Raw genomic sequence first — 24,015 nt, forward strand, 5'->3', positions numbered from 1 at the left:
CAAGTGGTGGCCAATGATGACAATCCCTGGCTGCCCAGATCAGAAGCAGTAGCTGTCAAGTTGAGGCATGCGCCATTTTCCCCTTTCACAAAAGGAGGTGGAGCCTAAAAGCTTTCTCAGGTCAGATCGGAAGCATATATTGCAATGAGCACAAGCCACCCTAGTTTGTGGGACGTCATTATTTCCCATGACACACAACTAATGGGATAAATGTCACACAATTCATAATTTATTTCCAATAAATCCATGACTATACAGGAATGAAAAGACATACTAGGTCAAACAATATTAACATCGACTTTGAGAGCCTAACAAAAAGGCAGGGAAACTACATATTCTCTAACCTGAGAAATCTTCCACACTTCGCTTATACAAGCGTCGCTGCAGCTTTTTTCAACAGTTTGATAGGGTGTTTTGTTACTTTGGTTTTCAGTTACTGTTGCTCAGTGTTCAATGCCATTAACTCTTTGGCTACATATGCAGGACCCTGCTAAAAACGGAAGAAAGATTAAAATGAGTGCATCCACAGTTTTTCATAAAGAGAACAATCAGAGGAGAGCGCGAGCGCAGTCCCCACTAACACAAATAATGCAGTCGAGATTCCCACATTTGGGGAATTCGCAAAGGTCAGAACAGCAGGGGTGCAATGGCAGAGCTTCGTTCTGGGTTAACCACCTTCATGATCATGGTGTCTCCCCTAACAGGTAAGTATGTCTAGTAAGGGGCTAAGACTAAAGCCCCATTTACGGGGGCTGAAAGCTAGTAGGTGGTGGCCAATGAGGACAATCCTTTGCTGCCCAGATTGCAAGCAGTAGCTGTCAAGTTGAGGCATGCGCCATTTTCTCCTTTCACAAAAGGAGGTGGAGCCTAAAAGCTTCCTCAGGTCAGATCGGAGACACATATTGCAATGAGCACAAGCCACCCTAGTTTGTGGGACGTCATTATTTCCCCTGACACACAACTAATGGGATAAATGTCACACAATTCATAATTTATTTCCAATAAATCCATGACTATACAGGTATGAAAAGACATACTAGGTCAAACAATTTTAACATCGACTGTCAGAGCCTAACAAAAAGGCAGGGAAACTACATATTCTCTAACCTGAGAAATCTTCCACGCTTCGCTTATACAAGCGTTGCTGCAGCTTTTTTCAACAGTTTGATAGGGTGTTGTGTTACTTTGTTTATCAGTTACTGTTGCTCAGTGTTCAATGCCATTAATTCTTTAGCTACATATTCAGGACCCTGCTAAAAACGGAAGAAAGATTAAAATGAGTGCATCCACAGTTTTTCATAAACAGAACAATCAGGGGAGAGCGCGAACGCAGTCCCCCACTAACACAAATTATGCAGTCGAGATTCCCACATTTGGGGAATTCGCAAAGGTCAGAACAGCCAGAGTGCAATGGCAGGGCCTCACTCTGGGTTAACCACCTTCATGATCATGGTATCTCCCCTTCCAGGTAAGTATGACTAGTAAGGGGCTAAGACTAAAGCCCCATTTAAGGGGGCTGAAAGCTAGTAGGTGGTGGCCAATGAGGACAATCCTTGGCTGACCAGATTGCAAGCAGTAGCTGTCAAGTTGAGGCATGCGCCATTTTCTCCTATCACAAAAGGAGGTGGAGCCTAAAAGCTTTCTCAGGTCAGATCGGAAGCATATATTGCAATGAGCACAAGCCACCCTAGTTTGTGGGACGTCATTATTTCCCATGACACACAACTAATGGGATAAATGTCACACAATTCATAATTTATTTCCAATAAATCCATGACTATACAGGAATGAAAAGACATACTAGGTCAAACAATATTAACATCGACTTTGAGAGCCTAACAAAAAGGCAGGGAAACTACATATTCTCTAACCTGAGAAATCTTCCACACTTCGCTTATACAAGCGTCGCTGCAGCTTTTTTCAACAGTTTGATAGGGTGTTTTGTTACTTTGTTTTTCAGTTACTGTTGCTCAGTGTTCAATGCCATTAACTCTTTGGCTACATATGCAGGACCCTACTAAAAACGGAAGAAAGATTAAAATGAGTGCATCCACAGTTTTTCATAAAGAGAACAATCAGAGGAGAGCGCGAGCGCAGTCCCCACTAACACAAATAATGCAGTCGAGATTCCCACATTTGGGGAATTCGCAAAGGTCAGAACAGCAGGGGTGCAATGGCAGAGCTTCGTTCTGGGTTAACCACCTTCATGATCATGGTGTCTCCCCTAACAGGTAAGTATGTCTAGTAAGGGGCTAAGACTAAAGCCCCATTTACGGGGGCTGAAAGCTAGTAGGTGGTGGCCAATGAGGACAATCCTTTGCTGCCCAGATTGCAAGCAGTAGCTGTCAAGTTGAGGCATGCGCCATTTTCTCCTTTCACAAAAGGAGGTGGAGCCTAAAAGCTTCCTCAGGTCAGATCGGAGACACATATTGCAATGAGCACAAGCCACCCTAGTTTGTGGGACGTCATTATTTCCCCTGACACACAACTAATGGGATAAATGTCACACAATTCATAATTTATTTCCAATAAATCCATGACTATACAGGTATGAAAAGACATACTAGGTCAAACAATATTAACATCGACTGTCAGAGCCTAACAAAAAGGCAGGGAAACTACATATTCTCTAACTTGAGAAATCTTCCACACTTCGCTTATACAAGCGTTGCTGCAGCTTTTTTCAACAGTTTGATAGGGTGTTTTGTTACTTTGTTTTTCAGTTACTGTTGCTCAGTGTTCAATGCCATTAATTCTTTAGCTACATAATCAGGAGCCTGCTAAAAACGGAAGAAAGATTCAAATGAGTGCACCCACAGTTTTTCATAAACAGAACAATCAGGGGAGAGCGCGAACGCAGTCCCCCACTAACACAAATTATGCAGTCGAGATTCCCACATTTGGGGAATTTGCAAAGGTCAGAACAGCCACGGTGCAATGGCAGGACCTCACTCTGGGTTAACCACCTTCATGATCATGGTATCTCCCCTAACAGGTAAGTATGTCTAGTAAGGTGCTAAGACTAAAGCCCCATTAACGGGGGCTGAAAGCTAGTAGGTGGTGGCCAATGAGGACAATCCTTGGCTGCCCAGATCAGAAGCAGTAGCTGTCAAGTTGAGGCATGCGCCATTTTCTCCTATCACAAAAGGAGGTGGAGCCTAAAAGCTTCCTCAGGTCAGATCGGGGACACATATTGCAATGAGCACAAGCCACCCTAGTTTGTGGGACGTCATTATTTCCCCTGACACACAACTAATGGGATAAATGTCACACAATTCATAATTTATTTCAAATAAATCCATGACTATACAGGTATGAAAAGACATACTAGGTCAAACAATATTAACATAGACTGTCAGAGCCTAACAAAAAGGCAGGGAAACTACATATTCTCTAACCTGAGAAATCTTCCACACTTCGCTTATACAAGCGTCGCTGCAGCTTTTTTCAACAGTTTGATAGGGTGTTTTGTTACTTTGTTTTTCAGTTACTGTTGCTCAGTGTTCAATGCCATTAATTCTTTAGCTACATATTCAGGACCCTGCTAAAAACAGAAGAAAGATTAAAATGAGTGCATCCACAGTTTTTCATAAACAGAACAATCAAGGGAGAGAGCGAACGCAGTCCCCCATAACACAAATTATGCAGTCGAGATTCCCACATTTGGGGAATTCGCAAAGGTCAGAACAGCCAGGGTGCAATGGCAGGGCCTCACTCTGGGTTAACCACCTTCATGATCATGGTATCTCCCCTAACAGGTAAGTATGTCTAGTAAGGGGCTAAGACTAAAGCCCCATTAACGGGGGCTGAAAGCTAGTAGGTGGTGGCCAATGAGGACAATCCTTGGCTGCCCAGATCAGAACCAGTAGCTGTCAAGTTGAGGCATGCGCCATTTTCTCCTTTCACAAAAGGAGGTGGAGCCTAAAAGCTTCCTCAGGTCAGATCGAAGACACATATTGCAATGAGCACAAGCCACCCTAGTTTGTGGGACGTCATTATTTCCCCTGACACACAACTAATGGGATAAATGTCACACAATTCATAATTTATTTCCAATAAATCCATGACTATACAGGTATGAAAAGACATACTAGGTCAAACAATATTAACATCGACTGTCAGAGCCTAACAAAAAGGCAGGGAAACTACATATTCTCTAACCTGAGAAATCTTCCACACTTCGCTTATACAAGCGTCTCTGCAGCTTTTTTCAACAGTTTGATAGGGTGTTGTGTTACTTTGTTTTTCAGTTACTGTTGCTCAGTGTTCAATGCCATTAATTCTTTAGCTACATATTCAGGACCCTGCTAAAAACGGAAGAAAGATTCAATTGAGTGCACCCACAGTTTTTCATAAACAGAACAATCAGGGGAGAGCGTGATCGCAGTCCCCCACTAACACAAATTATGCAGTCGAGATTCCCACATTTGGGGAATTCGCAAATGTCAGAACAGCCAGGGTGCAATGGCAGGGCCTCACTCTGGGTTAACCAATTTTCAAAGTTTTATTTGTTCTTTTCAAAACCACAAAACAATCAAAAAGGATGACAGATTACAACGATAGAGAACAGAAAGCTCTCATTGGACAAGGTTATATACAATTATTCCAATACATTTCAGGTATCTTCCATAGTCTGCATCTTTCCTCATGATTTTTGCTGTCAAAGTCTTTCAACATGTAATCACTTAACAAAGTTACTACTCCTTTAACCACAGTTTTTGCTGTTATCTCGTATTTTCTAAAGACTAAAACATTCCTTGCCTTCCATAACATATCTTTGATACAGTTAACTAGAGCCCACCAGCGATGATCGTTTAATGTCCGATTTTCGTCCAGCAATCCGTAAATAAATCTTTCACATGATAAATAACAGTTTAAGTCATACAACCAAGGGGATAACAGTCCCCACACCCTTTGAGCAAAAACACATTTCCAAAAAAGATGTCGGACCGACTCTTTATCCCCACAATATCTTCTTGGGCATTGTGAACTCTTTGTACAATTTCTGTTTTTAAGGAACACTCTGGTTATTAAGCATTCGTGTGCAATTTACCACGCAAGATCTTTATGCTTGTTGAGAAGAAACCTATTACTCTCATTACTCCAGATCTTTTTTTGGGACTCCTCATTATATCTTCCACCTGTAGACAAAACATTGGGGGGCGATAGTCTTTCCTCTACTATCATACGCGACAATTTCTCTGTGGGGAAGTGCTGCAAGCCGACATCCACGGCCTGAATAACTTTTTCATAAATTGGAGGACATGTATCAGAAAAAGGAGTATTTAAAGGGACTCGCTGACCCCAAGCTCTTAGTATTGTGCGACCAACCCAGAATCTGGCAAAGAAAGGCCATATGGATTCCGATGGTTTCTCTAGACATGCCTTTATAATCAGTGTTACGAACATAGCTTTTAGTTTTCCTTCAATGTTGGGGAGTGCTTTCCCTCCATTTTTCAGGGATCTATATAAAATCTTCCTGTTTAACCTCTCGTGTTGGCCACTCCAAAAAAAGGCAAACATGGTTTTTCGAAGTGATACAAGTACTTTAAAGGGGACTGGGAGAATAGTAGCTAAGTGAGCCAGGGAGCTAATAACTTCCGCTTTTAACACTAAGACTTTACCACTAAAAGAGAGATCTCTGTCCTTCCACTGGAGGAGTTTCGCTTGGATATTAGGCAATTTTTTTTTCCAGTTCTTTTCCTCCATATCTTTTCCTATATACACACCTAAGATTTTTATTGTTTCACTTTGTTCCAAGAGCCCCCACTGCTCTTTTTTTTCTCTCTCCAATTAAGGTATAAGATTTCGCTTTTCTGGTTGTTAACTCTCATTCCAGAAGCACAAGTAAAAACATCACAAGTCTTCAAAACACTATTAATAGATCTATTATCTGAGAGGGTCATAGTTAAATCATCCATATACATTGTAAATTTTGCCTCTTGGCCGTTACTACTAGGTGGGGAGGGTCCCACAATATAGGGATTTTGTCGCAACGAACATGCCAGAGGTTCCATAGCTAAAATAAACAAAATCGGGGACAAAGGGCAACCTTGTCTCACCCCCGATTTGATCTTGTTTGGAGGTGTAAGCCTGCCGTTTACCAATACAGAGCTGGCACAATTATTGTATAGGAGATTAATCCATTTTTGAAAATTCCAAGCCAACCATAATCTTAAACCTTCTTTTAAATAAGTGTGACTTACACTATCAAAGGCTTTTTGCAAGTCAATCCCCAAAATACATAGAGGATGCTTCAGTTCTTTACAATAAAGATAACAGTCTCTTAAAAACCCTAGGCTATCCGTTATTTTACGTCCTACTACTCCACAAGTTTGTTCCATCCCAATTAAGTTTCCCACAACTGACTGTAGTCGAAAGTATAAAGCTTTGGACAATATTTTAACATCAACCCCAAGCAGAGTTAATGGTCTCCAATTTTTCAAATCTTTCTTAGAACCTTTTTTGAATAAAAGTGAGATCATACCTTTATTAACTGATAATGGTAGTTCTCCCTTCTCAAAAGCTTCCTTATAGAGGTAGCCCTTAAGTTGCTCCCAGAAAGTGTGATTGTATTCTTTAGCTAGTCCGTCAAGACCCGGTGATTTGTTACTCTGCATACTTAACATGGCTGTTGTTATCTCAGAGAGAGTCAAGTCAGTGTCTAAGCATTCTTTATCTATTATTTCTAATCTGGAATTAACTTTAGAGAGCAAAAAGAGCATCTCCTCATTTCAGATGTTTTGGTTCTCGTACAATTTCTCATAGAAGGAAAAAACGTCCGTGACAATTTGCTGGGAGTCTTTTAGCTCTACACCGTCCTCGTTAACTATTCTATCCATAAGTGTTTTGGATTTTATCATCTTCCTAAAAAAATATAGAGTACATTTTTCATTCTCTTCAAAATGTTTCACTCTACTCCTAATTAAAAGTCCCTTGCTTCTTTCATTCAGCGCCGTCATCATTTCCTTCTTAAGTTTGGCAATCTCCTCACTCACTTGAAAACTTGCATTGAGCAGTTGATAATACCTTTGTAGTCTTGCTTGTTTCCTCTTTTGCCACTGTCTTCTCACTCCTGCCATTCTTTTCCCTTCCTTAGTGAAGAAAAACTTAGTTCTCTGTTTTAAGTCTTCCCACCATTCACCAACTGAGTCATATAATGAGATCAAAGTGACCCATTGTTGTAACTTGTGTTTATACTTTGACACCACACTAGCGTTACTCAGTAAACTGGTGTTCAATTTCCATATTCCGGGATCAAGTCGTATAGGATTTGCTATATTAAGAACACAAGTCAGCATGTGATGGTCGGAAAAAGGGAAGGGGTTCACCGTGCATGAGACCGGTATGAACTTATGAGATGTAAACACAAAGTCAATTCTAGAAAAAGATCTTCCATTCGACCAGGTATACCCTGGTTGCGATGAGTGTAGGTGTTTATACACATCAGTGAGCCTACAATCATCAATAAGGTTCCTCAACACCTGAGATCTAATATCAGGTTTTGTTGCTGTGCTGTCCCCTAATATCGTAGCTCTGTTTTCCAAGATGCAGTTGAAATCACCTGCGAGTATTACATGTCTTCTGTTACATAGAAAGGATTGAAGGGATTGCAATAAAGACACCTGTTCATGTATGTCAGTATGGCCATAAACGTTGAGCAGTCTAATTTCATACCCATTTTTGTTCACATCAATTAATAAAACTCTACCTTCAATAACGGTCTCAACCCTCTCTACTTGGAAAGATCTGTTGTTCAACAACACTATGACCCCTGAGGATCTGTTGTAATTATCACCTGACCAAATGGATTGGCCATAAGGCCAGCGTTGTTGAAACTGGACATAGTTCTCCATGAAGGGTAAATTACATTCTTGTAACAAAAAAATGTCACCTCCGCTATTGTGTAAGTAATCAAATACGGATTGACATTTAACCCTGTTAATTAAGCCTGGAGTATTAATTGACAATACTTGAAGTGAAACCATTCCCACTTAAGAGATAAAAGGGGAACCAATAGTCTAAAAACATAACCACCAGCTCAACACCATGCCACAAAATTTTACCTTTTTTTTCTTTTTTCGTGTTTTCCAAGTCTCAGATAAGTCTCTGGCCGTGTCTTTTTCATCTTCTACCTTCATTATCTGGGTAACTCCAGAGAAGGTTGCCAGATGTTGCTCCTCCAGGAAGGGTGTGGGGTTCTGCGAAACAGCTGGCCAACTTCCTTTTTCTGTCGTCCTCCCCGGAGGATCTGGGGGTGGAGGCTTCTCCAAGAAGAGTGGAGCAGTCCTCCCTTGCGAAGTCTCGTCTGGACCTTGTTCAGACTGAGTTGGTAGAAGGTCAGATAATATGAGGTCTAGCATGTCACCACAGTCTTTTGTTGTTACTACAGGTGCAGTAGCGTGTCCATGTTGTAAAGGAGCTCCCTCCTCTTCTTCCTTGCTTCTAGACTGAGCTCCTACTGAGATTTCCAGAGGAAGATTCTCCTCAGGGGTTTTTTCCAAGCACTTGCTCTGGTCTATTCTGCTTGCAGTATGCTCCCCAGCCTGTAGCTCCTCTTTCCCATCCATAGGGGCCTCTCCTTGGGCGGGGGAGGGGGATGACTGGTACCAGTCGTTCTCTCCACTCGATTCCACTGCTCCCAGCTGTTGGCCATTGACTTGATTATCACCTAAGTCCATTGCACTTTCAGTCACCTGTTCTTCTACGTTGGGGCCCTCTCTTGGCTGCTGGAGTGTGGATGTTTTAACTCTATTAGCATAGGATTGTGGACAAGTTCTGAACGTGTGGTCCTCTTTTCCACAGAGATTGCACTTCATCGAGTGGGGGCATTGTCTGGTTAAGTGCTCATTGCTTTTACAATTTTTACATTGCAAAACCTGGCAGTCTGCAGAAAGATGATCTTGAGAGTCGCACTTCCGGCAGGTCTTTGGTTGTCCTGGGTAGAAGACATGGCCCCTAATAGCTCCCAATTGTATTATTGGTGGCAGGTGTGTGATTTCTCCAGTTTTTCCATCCCTCCTTAATTGAACAAAGAAGCATCTTGCTCCATTCCGAATGCCATCTTCGTCTTTTAACTCCACTCCCCTTATAACAGCGCATTTGAAAGCCAGCCACGTCTTAACATCTTCCATTTTAACTTGTTCCGAGTACATTATGACAGTAACTGATTTAGGTTAACTTTCCGATAGGGAAACCATCTCAATATTTCTCAAATGAGGTCTGGACTCTTTCAGTCTCTTAAAAGTTCGAAGACATGTTTCAAAGCTAGTATTTGTAGCAAAGATCACTTCAAAAGTCTTTTTACCCGGGAGGCCAAAGATGTAATCAATCTGCATCGGTGAAAATCCAAGTTCTTTCTGTATGATCAATCTGCTGAATTGTAGTCGATCCATTTCCAAGTTTCCTTTTAGTTCAAAGCGAACTGCATTCCTTCTGGAACCAGTCACGGCAGGTGTTGGAGCCATGCTGTGAAAAGGCTAGGTGAAACCACTAGGGTGAACCACCTTCTTGATCATGGTATCTCCCCTGCCAGGTAAGTATGACTAGCAAGGGGCTAAGACTAAAGCCCCATTTACGGGGGCTTCAGGTGAAACAGTTAGGGAAAGTTTTTCGGTTCCTCTAAAGTATTCCACTCCGCAGGAAGTGCAGTTGAAACATTCTTTTTTGGTGTCTCCTTTGTGTCCTTTCAATTTGATGTGTAGAGATTTGATGTGCAGATTGAATATTGCTATTACTTAAAAACCTGATGGACTGACAGTTCACACTCAGAAGGTCTTTGACTATGACTACACTGCAGGACATTGGGCTCCAGATCAACCCTTATATGCATTTGAGTGGAGGCTTCCAGTTGGTCCTGTACCTCAACATTTTGTCATATTGGCAGTAAATGCTGTGACACCTGACAGTAATATAATGGCTGCAGATGATCTGCATTGTACTTCATATGTATCTGATGGACCTGATTTTGACTATGAGGACAGTTGGTACAAAATTACAAATGAGAGAGTGCACCTCTCTGACATGTACTGGAATGATCACACAGCAGATTTATCTGTGACTTTGACCTTTGAACAGCTGCATTTCTTTCAAGTTTCTAGTTTGGCGCCACATGTATCATTGGCCAAGTCTGAAAATATGGAATGGAAGGATGTGGGTTTTTTTGTTAGGTGTTGTCTCCTTGCCACATATTGGAGGGAGACAGATGTCCCATATGTGTTTGTGTCTCCTTCTCAAAATGATTTCAAAAGACATTGACCCACTGTTGTTGCCTGTAATCATACAGTGCAGCTGACTTCACATTCACATCTATTTTTAGCTACTGCTTCTTCTGCGGACGCAGATCTTTCAAAGCTGCCTGATTCATTGTGGGCTGCTCACAAATATGATGTTAGTCTTATTACAGATTGTGAGCCAGTTGTTATTATTCCTAAATCAAACTACAGGCCACGTCAGAAACAATACTTATTAAAAAAGGAGGCTTTGGAGGGGATCCATCTTGTTTTTGATTCCCTCCTTAAAGCTGGGGTAATTGTACCCTGTCCAAATTCACCTGTGAGAACACAGTTGTTCCCTGTAAAACAAATTAGGTCCCCTGGAGTACCTGACGAATGGATATTTGTCATGGACCTTCAGGCTGTAAACCAGTCTGTTGTGGCCCGCGCTCCATCAGTTCCGAACCCTTCTACGATTTTGTCACAAATTCTGCCAGAAGCTAAATATTTTTCAGTGATAGACCTGGCAAATGCATTTTTTTCTGTCCCTGTACACAAGGACAGTCAGTATTGGTTTGCTTTTGAGTTTGATGGGAAGCCATATTGTTTAACCCGTCTTTGTCAGGGCTACACTGAGAGTCCGACTATTTTTAACACAGCTCTGAAGGACTCTTTGGCTAATTTGACTCTATCTCCTGGAACTGTCCTTACACAGTATGTTGATGATTTATTATTATCAGCAGGATCAGTGGATCAATGTAGGAAAGACACCTTAAAACTACAGTACATCGACATCTTCATAAAAAGGGTCACAAAGTTTCAAAATCTAAAATGCAGTTTGTGCTGGAAGAAGTGACATTTCTTGGTCATGTTCTCTCACATAAAAGCAGAAAACTGTCCCCTCAGCGCATTGAAGCAGTTCTGAAAATCCCAAAACCTGTCACAAAGAAACAAATGATGACATTTTTGTGTATGACAGAGCTCACATTCTGAATTACTCTGAGCTGGAAGCGCCATTTGCCAGTTTAATATATGGGCAGAGCCTGGCAGCTGCAGACAAAATTCAATGGACAGATGAGACAGAACTGGCTTTCATTGATTTAAAAACAGCCCTGTCTTCTGCGCCTGCATTGGCTTTACCAAACTCTGACAAGCCATTTATTCAAATGGTGGATGAAATATATGGTTTTATGTCATCTGTGTTGTTGCAATCCCATGGTGATAAATTGCGACCTGTGGCTTATTATTCCAGTAAGCTTGATGCAGTTGCAGCCGACTTACCTGGTTGTTTGTGCGTTATTGCTGCAGCTGAGAAGGCAGTGTTACTGTCACATGACATTGTTGGATATAATCCACTGACAGTTTTTGTTCCACATTCTGTTTCCATCATCCTCCTGGAACAAAAGACGTCTCATCTATCAGCAGCAAGGTGGCTTAGGTATTCCTCAATATTACTGGACATGCCAAACATTACAATTAAACGTTGTAACACTTTAAACCCAGCTACACTTCTGCCTACTGAGGAGGATGATGAGAGTCATGACTGCGCAGCTGTCTTAAATGTTGTTTGTATCCCTTGTCCTGACTTTCAAGACACCCCTTTGTCTTACCCTGATCTGGTTTTGTATGTAGATGGGTCTTCCTCCTGTTCTGTGGGTTTGAATCAAGTAGGGTTTGCAGTGTGCTCTGACTCAGCTGTTTTGCGCTCAGGTCCTTTGCCGGCGCACTACTCTGCTCAAACAGCTGAATTAATTGCTCTAACTGAGGCTTGCAAGTTGGCAGAAGGAAAGACTGTGACTATTTATACAGATTCCAGATATTCCTTTGGAGTGGTGCATGATTTGGGGGCATTGTGGAAACATTGCTCCTTTTTGAAATCGGACGGAAAACCTATTTTGAATGCTAGACAAGTGTCTGATCTTTTGGATGCTATTTTGTTACCCGCATGTTTGGCTGTATTTAAGTGTGCTGCGCACACAGGACAGCCGGATTCTGTTTCTAGGGGTAATGCGGCAGCGGACTCAGCAGCAAAGGCCGCGGCTTTGAGGCCTTTCCCCTCAGATGAAACTTTTCTTTCTCTGACTGATCTGCATGCTGTCACTGTTCCTGAAATGCAATCTTTTGCTACTCCACAGGAAAAAGAAAAATGGCAAAAAGCTGGCTGTATCTTCAACAGCAGTTCTGGCTGGCATTTCTCTGATTGTAGACCATGCCTGCCTAAACATTTTCTTCCCTGGTTTGCTAAATTGATGCACGGATTGGATCATGTGTCCAAAGGGGGGATGCTGGATATGGTTAAAAAATATTGGTATACAAAAGGGTTTTCAGTGGTAGCTGAAAATTATTGTAAAAGATGTTTGATCTGTACTTCTCACAACCCCTCCAGGATCCCTGCACAATCACAAGCAGCACATTCGCCTCCACGGTTCCCATTTCAGCATTTGATGATGGATTTCATTGAGTTGACACCTGCTGAAGGGAAGAAATATTGTTTGGTGGTCGTGGACATGTTTTCTAAATATGTTGAAGCGTTTCCAACAAAACACACAGACAGCAGTGCTGTTGCGAAATCTTTGTCGACAGAGATTCTTCCCCATTGGGGGGTCCCACAGGTGATTTCCAGTGATAACGGGACATATTTTGTCAACAAAGCTTTGCAGGAAATTAGTAAGCTTCTAGGTTTCCAGTTAAAGACACATTGTGCTTACCACCCACAATCAGGTGGACCAGTAGAATGAGAAAATGGAACAATAAAGAATAAATTGGCTAAATGCTGTGAAGAAACAGGGTAGTCCTGGCCAAAAGCTCTCCCTCTGGCTCTTATGTATATGCGGATGAGAAATAGATCCAGAGCTAATTTGAGTCCTTTTGAAATCCTTTTCGGGAGACCAGCAATTATAGGGGGAAGACCGAGTACTAATCTAAGCACACTAACAACTGCTCATTTTGAACATTCCATGTAGGAATTTTGTAAGGTTCGGTCACGTTCTCTCTCTCTCTCCCATCAGACAGTGAAAGCTGCCTTACCCCCAGTAGCTGACAGACCAGTTCCAGCCAGGACAGTGGGTGCTGATTAGAGACAATGGAAAGACAAATGGCGGAGAGGTCCGTTTCAAATTCTGCTGGGGACTCACACTGCCGTGAAGGTCCAGGACAGGGACACCTGGATCCATGCTACACACTGCAAGGAGTTCACCGGAACACCACCTGAGCAGCATCCTGATTCTGAAGCCCCTGCCTAGAGGGGCTTCCAACGACCGCCCCCCTGTACCAGATTGGTAACAGGGCAGCTTGAAGCGCAGAAGCCACTCAGGAGAGGCAGCAAGATTTTAAAATTTTGTTTATGATTTGTTTTCTCTGGAAAAAAAAAAAACATATCCAAATGAACCAGGACCAATGATTCCAAGAGAAACCCATATTTTCTTTCTGTTGAGTTGTCAGCAACTTCTGTAATTTGTCATGGATACTTGTCATGTTGTTAGACACATCAGGAATAAAGTGCAACATAGTTCCCCAATTAAATGACAAACACCACCCCTCTCAGCTAAGGTAATCCAAAGCCATTCTATTTTGCAAACTCATAGTTCTTATAGCCTGCTGCTCCTTGGTCAGAACAGTGAAACCTTCCTCAGTTAAAACAGTAAGATTTTCTAACTCAACTGACAACTCATTAATCCCATGGGCTGCATTAGCAGCACCATAACTAGGAATAATTGTACCCAAAATCCCTTTCCAATGTGGAATCCTAGCTTTCTTTTGCTGTTTGAGCATTGTCTTCCTTTCTAATAATGGGGTGATTGAATCATAAGCAGTGACTGTAGGTAGTAAATGAGCTAAATAACATACTCCAGACCAATTAGCAGGCAGATACAGATATGATCTATTTCCACAGATCCAAACCATGTTCTTAGGACACAAGTACCCATCTCTACTAGGAAAAGTGACAAGGACCCTGGTTAATTTACCTGCCTAGCCATACAATTTACTTCCATTCGGTAAGGCTGTTGGAGATTTATTCTTTTAAAGTGTTGTTATCCTTATTATTTCAGCCTTTGTTTTGCTAGTAATTTGAGAACATTAGATCTTAGAGAAAAGACCATGGAAATAACACATGTAGGCAGTCATTTTCTACCACTTATTCCATAGTGGGTCACGGGGGAGCTGGTGCCTATCTCCAGCAGTCTATGGGCAAGAGGCAGGGTACTCCCTGGACAGGTCACCAGTCCATTGCAGGGCAACACACAAACAACCACACACACACTCATTCATACACCTAAGGGAAATTTAGAGTTACCAATTAACCTAACAGGCATATCTTTGGACTGTGGGAGGAAGCCAGAGTACCCAGTGAGAACCCACGCATGCACAGGGTGAACATGCAAACTCCATGCAGAAAGACCCCCGGCTGGGAATCGAACCCAGGACCTTCTTGCTGCAAGGCTGCAGAGGAAAGGAGTGTTGTGGAAAATTATTTTAATGCTCTGACCTTCTTTTTACCCCTCTCACATATGACTTCTATGTTTGGTTACTTAGAGGAGATGGGTTCTAAATTCATTATCAGGAAAGTTTATGGTTAACACTCCCTGAAGTGTTGTATCTCAAGGGATGGTAGATGGGTGCCCTCATAAATAACTTTGTTACCTCTGACCTGGGGAGGGGTATAGGGGCAATATTTCCAAACTCTTTTGAGTTGAGATAACACCCACATACTGGTATAAATACTGTCTGTAAATTCTGTACGGGGCTCTGCTTCACTGACTCATTCAGTGACAGGGTCTTCAAACACTGTATGCCTTTGAATAAACTCATAAAGACAAAGTCCGGTCTTTCTCTTGTTAATGAGTTGTCTTCTCTCCCACTTTGATTAGAAAATCCACAACACTATACAGGTATGAAAAGACATACCTACCACGTTCTTGGTTTGGATTGGACCAAAGTGCAGATAAGAGCTTGGCAGCCGCATGATGAGAGGAAGACTTTTCTTTAATTAAAGGTCTCCAAAATGTAACATAATCCAACAAGTACAAACATGAGTCGAGCAAAAGTTCAACAAGAGTTCAGGCGGTCAACCAGGAGGTCGTACCCAGCAGGCACAGAGTTCAGGCGGGCGACCAGGAGGTTGTCCCCAGCAGGCACAGAGTTCAGGCGGGCGACCAGGAGGTCGTCCCCAGCAGGCACAGAGTTTAGGCGGGCGACCAGGAGGTCGTCCCCAGCAGGCAAAGAGTTCAGGCAGGCGACCGGACCTGCACCACAGATTTCTGAGCGGTCGGCGGTGAAGCCGTGGAGACCTGCGGCAATGTAGCCAGCGAAGAGGCCGACGATCCGGAGGTCTGCGGCGATGTTGCCAGCGAAGAGGCCGACGATCCGGAGGCTGGCGGCGACAGAGATGCAGGCGTCTAGGAGACCGGCGGCGACAGAGATGCAGGCGTCTAGGAGGCCGGCGGCGACAGAGATGCAGGCGTCTAGGAGACTGGCGGCGACAGAGATGCAGGTGTCTAGGAGGCCGGCGGCAACAGTGATGCAGGCATCTAGGAGGCCCACAAAGCGAGGAGTCAGGCGGTCTGCGATGTGGAAGCAGGTGCCTCGGAGGTCTGCGGCAAAGCCAGAACCGCAGCAAAGACTTGGGCCCAGGCAGGGCCCGCAGAGGCCTGGGCCTGGCGTCAGTCTGGCCATGAGCACAGTAGGTCAGCTCGGGAGCACAGTCAATGGGTCCTGGAGCCAAGATCTGAGGCGGTCCATCCTCAGACCCCTCAGGAAACTCAGGAACTAGGATGAGAGGCGGTCTGTCCTCGGACCCCTCAGGAAACTCAGGAACTAGGATGAGAGGCGGTCCGTCCTCGGACCCCTCAGGAAACTCAGGAACTAGGATGAGAGGCGGTTCGTCCTCGGACCACTCAGGAAACTCAGGAACTAGGATGAGAGGTGGCTCTCCATTGAACCCCTCTCTGGACTCTGGGTCCTGTAGCCTGGCAGCAGGCCAGCTCTGTCTGCTTGGTCCTGTTTATGGCTGGTTCCTAATATCATGTTTTTGGTTTGGATCGGACCAAAGTGCAGATAAGAGCTTGGCAGCCGCATGATGAGAGGAAGACTTTTCTTTAATTAAAGGTCTCCAAAACGTAACATAATCCAACAAGTACAAACATGAGTCGAGCCAAAAACTTACATGTGTACATAGTTCTGTAACGTAGCAAAACTGAGCATTAACAGGGGTAGTGAACGAGGAATAGTGACGGAGGAACCAGCGGGGAACAAAGAACACAGACCAACTAATATACAGGGAGAAAACAAAGGCAGGTAATCACAAGAACTAAGAACAGGTGTGGCAAGGAGACATGGAGGCATAAGGGACAGGTGGAACTAATTAACAATAAAGGAAACCATAGACCTAAGAACGGTTAATACAAAAACACAAACCAAGTCCAAGGATGTCATACCATGACAATACCAGGTCAAACAAGATTAACATCGACTCTCAGAGCCTAACAAAAAGCCAGAGAAACTACTCAATATTCTCTAACCTGAGAAGTCTTCCACATTTCGCTTATACAAGCATCGCTGCAGCTTTTTTCAACAGTTTGTTTGTTTGTTTTTCAGTAACTGTTGCTCAGTGTTCAATGCCATTAACTCTTGACTCTTTCGCTATATATACAGGACCCTGCTAGCAACGGAAGAAAGGTTAAAATGGGTGCGTCCGCAATCACCAGGCCTTTGAATTGGGAGTTCTACGGACAAGCATCGGCCGCACTTGGCGAACATCGGAAATTGTCCGTTACTCCAGTGTGAGCAGCAGCAGACCGCAATTTCCATCCTGGTAAGAGCTAAATTTCCACTGGCTAACCGAGCAGAACATCAACAGCTTTGATATATTACATGATTATTTGAACCAATCCGTGGGTTTAAAATGAATAAAACAGCCGCATTTCACTGTTTGTCGCCAGCTAGCTTAAGTTGTCCGCTTCATGCCCCATCGGTAATACATGGAATTAAAGCTGCTAGTAGCATTGTAGGCCCTCGCAGCTCAGTGCAACTCCTGTGCAGCAACCGTGGGAGCCTGGCATCGCCACCTGCACGCCACCGGCATGGCAGCCGCTCGATTCCACATGTCACCACTAGCTGGCACTGAGCAAACTGACATTCGATCTTTGGTCATGCCCAGTTCTGCTGTGGCGAGAAGTATTCAAAATTTGGGCATAGTCCGACCTTCCTGATGGAAGCTGCACTCACTTGTTTGTTAGTGGGTGGGGCTAAAATCATTTCATCAGTTGACTGTGCCAACATGTTCAGCATTGATCAGTGATGATGTATACTACATTTAAAGTGAATCCGATGATGTATGAGGGAGATAGAGCACTTGAAATGTCCTAGGGTGCGCTGTTGATTGAAATTCTGATGTAATCCAATAGAGCTGTTTGGGGGCTGACAAAGACCAAGCATATTTATTTTGGAGTGAATCGGACCATGCATGTGTAATTTAGAGCCAAACGTATGGCCGTGGCGTGACATCAGAATTCGCCACACAGCCACAGCCACACCGTCCAGCCAAACCAGTCAGTACAGGATTCTATCTTAGACCATCTTGTTATCTGTAACTTGGGAGAGTTTAACATTAACTAGGTGAAGGACATCAAATATGGACCATCAAAAAGGAAAACATGACACTTCCTGTTCTCAGGGGGCAGGACTTCGGTGATGTCAGCATCTGATCAGTGAATATTGTTTGGGGCCAGAGACCAATCAATCTTAGAAGGTTTCATGTCTCTGTGACTTTCCTTGTAGGAGCTATATCAATTTCGTCTTTTATGGCAAGAAGTCATATTTTGAGGCCTGGCCACGCCCACACGCTTTCATGTCTCAAATAGTTTTGATAAATTTTGATCCCCAGTACCTTAAGAGTATACTGAGTGATATTCAAGTCTCTCAGTCAAAAGCTGTAGGAGGAGTTCGCTCAGATATGCGGGGTAGAAATGACAAAACTGGGGTCAAAATGGCAACTTCAATCCAAAATGGCCGACTTCCTGTTGGGTATGGACTAGAGGCTGTATGGGAGTCCCACGGGTCCCATGGGAATCCCGCGGGATGGGAGACAGCATCAGTAAAGATCACGTGATTGGGACGGTACAGGATAAAACATGAACGGGAGCAGACGGGAGTGGGAGCTAACCAATAGGAGGGAAAATATACTAGGATCAATTGTCTTTGGAAATATAAAACTGAGACTTTGTTATAAGTTTTAGGAAAAAAAAAACTTGGATCGACGCCGCCATTGTGTAGTTTTTTTCCAAGAAGCCTATACTATACTGCTGCTCCTTGGTCAGAACAGTGAAACCTTCCTCAGTTAAAACAGTAAGATTTTCTAACTCAACTGACAACTCATTAATCCTATGGGCTGCATTAGCAGCACCATAACTAGGAATAATTGTACCCAATATCCCTTTCCAATGTGGAATCCTAGCTTTCTTTTGCTGTTTGAGCATTTTCTTCCTTTCTAATAATGGGGTGATTGAATCATAAGCAGTGACTGTAGGTAGTAAATGAGCTAAATAACATACTCCAGACCCTTATTATTTCAGCCTTTGTTTTGCTAGTAATTTGAGAACTTGGATCGACGCCGCCATTGCTTAGTTTTTTTCCAAGAAGACTATACTATTCAATTCAATTCAATTCAATTCAATTCAATTCAATTCAATTCAATTCAATTCAGTTTTATTTATATAGCGCCAATTCACAACACATGTTGTCTCAAGGCACTTCACAACAGTCAGGTACATACATTCCAATTAATCCTAACAATTGAACAGTGCAGTCGGAGTTAGCTTTTTATTCAAATTGGATAAAAAGTTTTTCTATCTAAGGAAACCCAGCAGATTGCATCCAGTCAGTGACTTGCAGCATTCCCTCCACCCGGATGAGCATGTAGAGACAGTGGACAGTCACTGGCGTTGACTTTGCAGCAATCCCTCATACTGAGCATGCATGTAGCGACAGCGGAGAGGAAAAACTCCCTTTTAACAGGAAGAAACCTCCATCAGAACCAGGCTCAGTGTGAGCGGCCATCTGCCACGACCGACTGGGGGTTTGAGAGAACAGAGCAGAGACACAAAAAGAACACAGAAGCACTGATCCAGAAGTACTTTCTATGGGAAGGAAAAGTAAATGTTAGTGGATGTAGCTCCTTTAGTCGTTTCACCTAGAAAGAAAGAACAGATACACTCTGAGCCAGTTTTCAAGGTTAGAGTCTGAAAGAGAGCACATATAATTAGATACAGTAAAAGCTCAGTCAATTTCCATGTCTAGGAGAGAGAAAGGGTTAAACACTAAAAGACAGGGCTATGTGGATCATCGGTAGAGGGTGAGCATTACTATAATGCGAGTCAAACGAACTACACGACCCACAAGCCAACAGTGCTTCTGCTCGATGTTTTCCACCTGCGTTCAGAATGGAGGGAACAAACGCAGGTGGAGAACTGGACGTGGTGATATTGGATTAGCAACGTAAAGTCCCTTCCAGCAGGACTTATCTATTAAACTCATAGAGCTGACAGGAAAGTCGCAAATATTACCGAACATCAGGAGAGTTGAAGTAGCGGTGTTAACACGCAGTCTGCTGCTTGTAAACGTGTTTAGTCGTAATCAAGTTCACCAGTGATTAAGGGACACTTGTAAGGCAAATTTTGGATTAAATCAGCCCTGCATCTCTTCATTCATCAAACCAAAAGTACCAACATGTGTCAAGTCTCATCTGACCAACAAAATTGCTGCATGTGCACTAAGGATTTAAGAGGTAAGGTACGGAAGCCCGTGAGGGGACATGGGGAAATTTATTTATTTTGTGTCCCCACGCAATACTTTTGCGTTTGGCGTTTTGGAACAGCAGCACAGATGACAAACTGCTCATAAAACAAACAGCCCTAATATGTCATTGATAAGGTTTATTTGTCATATAAGCGATGAACTGCTTAGGATAAGAAGAACCATTCAAATCACAATAAAAACAAAAACACTAATGGCGTACAAAAAAAAAAGTACACATCATGCAGCAGCAATAAGCAAACAAAGTGTCACAGATGTGGTTTTGTGCAGTATTGTCCAGAGTTCAGTAGTTTGTTTGACAGCTTGTGGATAAAAACTGTCTTTTAGTCTGATTTGAAGATAATTTTATTTAAGGCTGATTTCAAAATAAAACTCAATAAATCTCAATATGGGTGTAGTGTTTGTTTCATTTTTGCAGTTATCTGGTAATTAAAGCTTGACAGTGATGTCTTATGCCGTTCAAAAGCTGATGTATTGTTTGCTGAGGCATGGCATCCAACTCTTCTTTAATGGCGGCCCTCAAGTCACTGAGGTTCTGGTGTACAGAATTACGAGCCTCTAGACGGCGATTCAACTGATCTTACAGGTTTTTTATGGGATTTAGGTCTGGAGAATGTGCAGGCCACTCCATTTGAGGTACCCCCAGATCCAGCAGCCATTCCCTAATGCTCACTCGATGAGTTGGAGCACTGTCGTCCATAAAGATGAAACTAGGCCTGTGTTGTTCATACAGGGACACAATGATTGGACTAATGATGTAATTCAGGTAGTATGGGCTTGTCACTGTACCATTCACAAAGTATAGGGCAGTTCTGTAGTGACTAGACACACCTGCCCAGACTGTAACACCACCACCACCAAAGGTTCGACTGGTGACAACAGTGACTGATGCATAGCCCTCTCATTCGATGTTACCAATGTTGGTGGGCTTCATTTCTGCTTAATGTGAATCAACTTTCATTAGAGGACAGCACTGGTCCCACGTCCAGCGTAAATACTCCCTGGCTCATGCAAGAAGATTATGCTTTTGCCTGGTGGTGTGGTCAGGTACCCTTGCAGGTCGTCTAGGACGCAGACCAGGCTGATGCAAATGGTTTCTAATGATCTATTGTAACACTTGGGTGCCTCTCACCTCCCTAAAAATGTCCCTAGAGTTGAGTGTCATTCTTCATTTGGTCAGACAGGGAACTGTTTGCAATGAAACAGTCATCAGTGTGACTCTGCCTGGGCTGGCCCTTGTCATGGGTTCTGTTTGTGGGTTTCATGGACAGGATCTAAAGACATAGTCATGGAGTGGAGGGTGTCTGGTTTAAGAACTTGTGGGTTTTAACACAATACGGTACTGTTGGCTTATTTAGGCCATGGATGACAGTTAGCTTCCCTAGGTTTGAGGTCATGGTTCTCAACCTGAAAAAACCCTCTGGGTTGGGGGTCAGTCTCTGTCTCATTCAGAGGAGTTTAAGTTTCTGAGATTGCTTATGAATGATGGTAGGATGGAACAGTATATGGAAACACTGCAGTAATGTTGGTGCTGCTCTTGTATGTTGTGGTGAAGAAACAGATAAGACAACAAGGAAAGCTCTTAATTTACAGGCCCTCCAACATAGGGTCAGGAGATGTGGATCATGGCAAAAACATTTATCTTGAATAAAAGCAACCAACGTAGCTTGTTCTGTAGGGTGGCTAAACTTTGTGTTAGATATAGGGAAAGGAGCTCTGTCATCCAAGGATAGCTTGAAGGATAGACACTGACCCAGTGGTTCAAAACAACTCAACTGAGGAGGTTCAGGCATCTGATTGAAATGCCTACTGGGTGCCTCCCTCTGCACATCCCACTGGGTGGGGTTTCCCTAGAACAGATCCAGTACTCACCGGAGGGACTATATGTGACGCGCCACGGGAAAACTAGGAACAAGTTGGCAGAGCACAAACAAAGAAAATGAGGAAAAACCGTCAATTTAGTGATAGTGATTTTCGTTTTAATGCAAAAATGTGCAAGTTGAAATTATGAAGTATCCACTCAGTTCTTTAAATGACAGTTTTGGAGGTTTTAAAATGGTAAATTTTATGTTTAAGCTTGTTTTCAGCCTAAAACACCTATTTACATTTTGGGGAGGGGAAACTTAACAGCTCCTATGAAAAAGAATGTGTTTCTTCACGATGGACCAAGCTCAACGTGTTGCAAACTAACTGAATCAAGGCTGTTACAGCACTTCACTGTGGGAGTACATGTTCAGAAGCGGAAGATGATAGCAACTGCATTACTTTGGAGAACATTCCTAGTTTGCAGCTTTCTTCAACCCAAGACGAGGATGACGAAGAAAGCTTTGGACTGGTGGCTGAGGAGCTAGAACGTAAGATATCAGAAGCTATTGCTATCACAACATTTGAGAAAAACAGAGACAGTGAAATGGAGAAGATATGTAACTTTGACTGTAAATTCTATGGAAGAAGAAAGGAGAACTCTTCACTTGGGAAACAATCCTGTAGCCGCAAACTTTCTCCAGAGCTCATGTACAAAATACGGATGGATTCTTTAGCAGCAGAAAGGGAGTGGCAGGATATGAGAATAATCAGACATCTTGAAGCAAACCGGCATACGCTAGAAACTGCAGCAATGACCACATCCACCAAAAAGATATCAAGGAAAATAAAACACCCCAGGAAAACGTGTTCCATTGGAGGCATCGAAGTCTGCTGGAATACCTTTCAGTTTCTCATGGGGTGAGTTTGATAACTTTTTTTAAAACTATTATGATGCATCATATTGTGAATAAATCATGTACTGAAGCGGACAAATCACACAAACCTGACCAGTGAAATATTGAAATCTACTTGAGTGGGGTTTTTGTTTTTTATTTTTAATCTAAGTTTGAGATGTGTTTTTTCTTCCCCCTGCACTGGGAGATCAGTGTTCACGACAACAGTTTTTTGGCTAGCGTAACTACACGAGGTCAGCATCTACTGTATCCCATTCACAATGTGAAAATCAACCTGAGTGGGGGAGGGGTTGTATTTCTAATATAAGCTTGAGGTTGTGTTTTTTTTTTCTTTCTCCTGCACTGGGTGATCAGTGGTCACAAGTTTTTTTTTTTTTTTGTCTAACGTAGCTACATGAGGTTAGCATCTACTGTATCCCATTCACAATGTGAAAATCAACTTGAGTTCATTAAAGTCAAGAGGTTTGCAGACATAAAATTTGAGGGATACCGATTAAGTAGCTGCAGCACCAGCCTCTTCTAGATTAACACGTATTCAAAAGGTGTAAGCTATTAGCCCATAGCTCTATTCATACCTGCACACATAAAATGAAGACTGATAAACAATATTTCTGCATGCTACAATCATCTTTGGACATTTCATATTATATATTAAGAAGAACACATTCATATTACCCTGATATTTTGCTAATTGCTGTGAGATAGGATTTCAAACTCTGCCTGAGGCAGAACATTTAATAGACTTGTCCGAGCTACCGTACCCTGTGTGCGGTCAGACGCCTCGGAGCTCCTCCGGTACTTGAACCCCAGAAGCGATCACACACTATATCTAACACTGACTCTTAAAGGAAGGACTCTCAACCAGTTTCTAACTTTGAGCTCCTTTAATCTAAATTAAGGCAGAGGAATGATTACAGAGATCAGCGCTGAGGCTCTGACCGTCGCGGTCTGTTAGAGCATAACGAAGAGCCTCGATAGAAGGTCACATGTAGTTTTATATCTGGCACTCTAATGCAATGGATGTGCACTCCCTTGGTGATTATCAGTAGACTATGTGTCACTATTGTGGTGTCTATCTGTTAGATTGCGTAGTAGCGGGTGTCCATCCTTAATCTAAGTGTGCTGTATGTTTCTAATCAAACCAGTTATACCAGCTGCTCCACTATCAAACCCTGTGCCCCAGCCTCAGGTTATTCATGACAAACCTTGGGCCATTTATCCTTGTACTGTATGTTTATGAGCATTCTTATCCTATTGTAACAAAAGGGAAA

General features: G+C 42.9%; 5 non-coding genes and 1 pseudogene across 5 annotated transcripts; all 6 read right to left on the reverse strand.

Moving 5' to 3' along the window:
- Nucleotides 1–550: 550 nt before the first annotated feature.
- Nucleotides 551–712, reverse strand: LOC124861983. Its single transcript, XR_007036816.1, has one exon. It is a non-coding gene; the product is annotated as a U1 spliceosomal RNA (small nuclear RNA).
- Nucleotides 713–1,312: 600 nt separating this feature from the next.
- LOC124862004 lies at nucleotides 1,313–1,476 on the reverse strand. Its single transcript, XR_007036834.1, has one exon. It is a non-coding gene; the product is annotated as a U1 spliceosomal RNA (small nuclear RNA).
- Nucleotides 1,477–2,077: 601 nt separating this feature from the next.
- Nucleotides 2,078–2,239, reverse strand: LOC124861984. Its single transcript, XR_007036817.1, has one exon. It is a non-coding gene; the product is annotated as a U1 spliceosomal RNA (small nuclear RNA).
- Nucleotides 2,240–2,839: 600 nt separating this feature from the next.
- Nucleotides 2,840–3,003, reverse strand: LOC124862039. The gene has a single exon (XR_007036866.1). It is a non-coding gene; the product is annotated as a U1 spliceosomal RNA (small nuclear RNA).
- Nucleotides 3,004–3,603: 600 nt separating this feature from the next.
- LOC124861979 lies at nucleotides 3,604–3,766 on the reverse strand. The gene has a single exon (XR_007036812.1). It is a non-coding gene; the product is annotated as a U1 spliceosomal RNA (small nuclear RNA).
- Nucleotides 3,767–4,366: 600 nt separating this feature from the next.
- On the reverse strand, nucleotides 4,367–4,505 carry LOC124861986 (annotated as a pseudogene).
- Between the last annotated feature and the right edge of the window lie 19,510 nt (nucleotides 4,506–24,015).

Source organism: Girardinichthys multiradiatus, chromosome 24, assembly GCF_021462225.1.
Source record: "Girardinichthys multiradiatus isolate DD_20200921_A chromosome 24, DD_fGirMul_XY1, whole genome shotgun sequence".
Classification (NCBI taxonomy): domain Eukaryota; kingdom Metazoa; phylum Chordata; class Actinopteri; order Cyprinodontiformes; family Goodeidae; genus Girardinichthys; species Girardinichthys multiradiatus.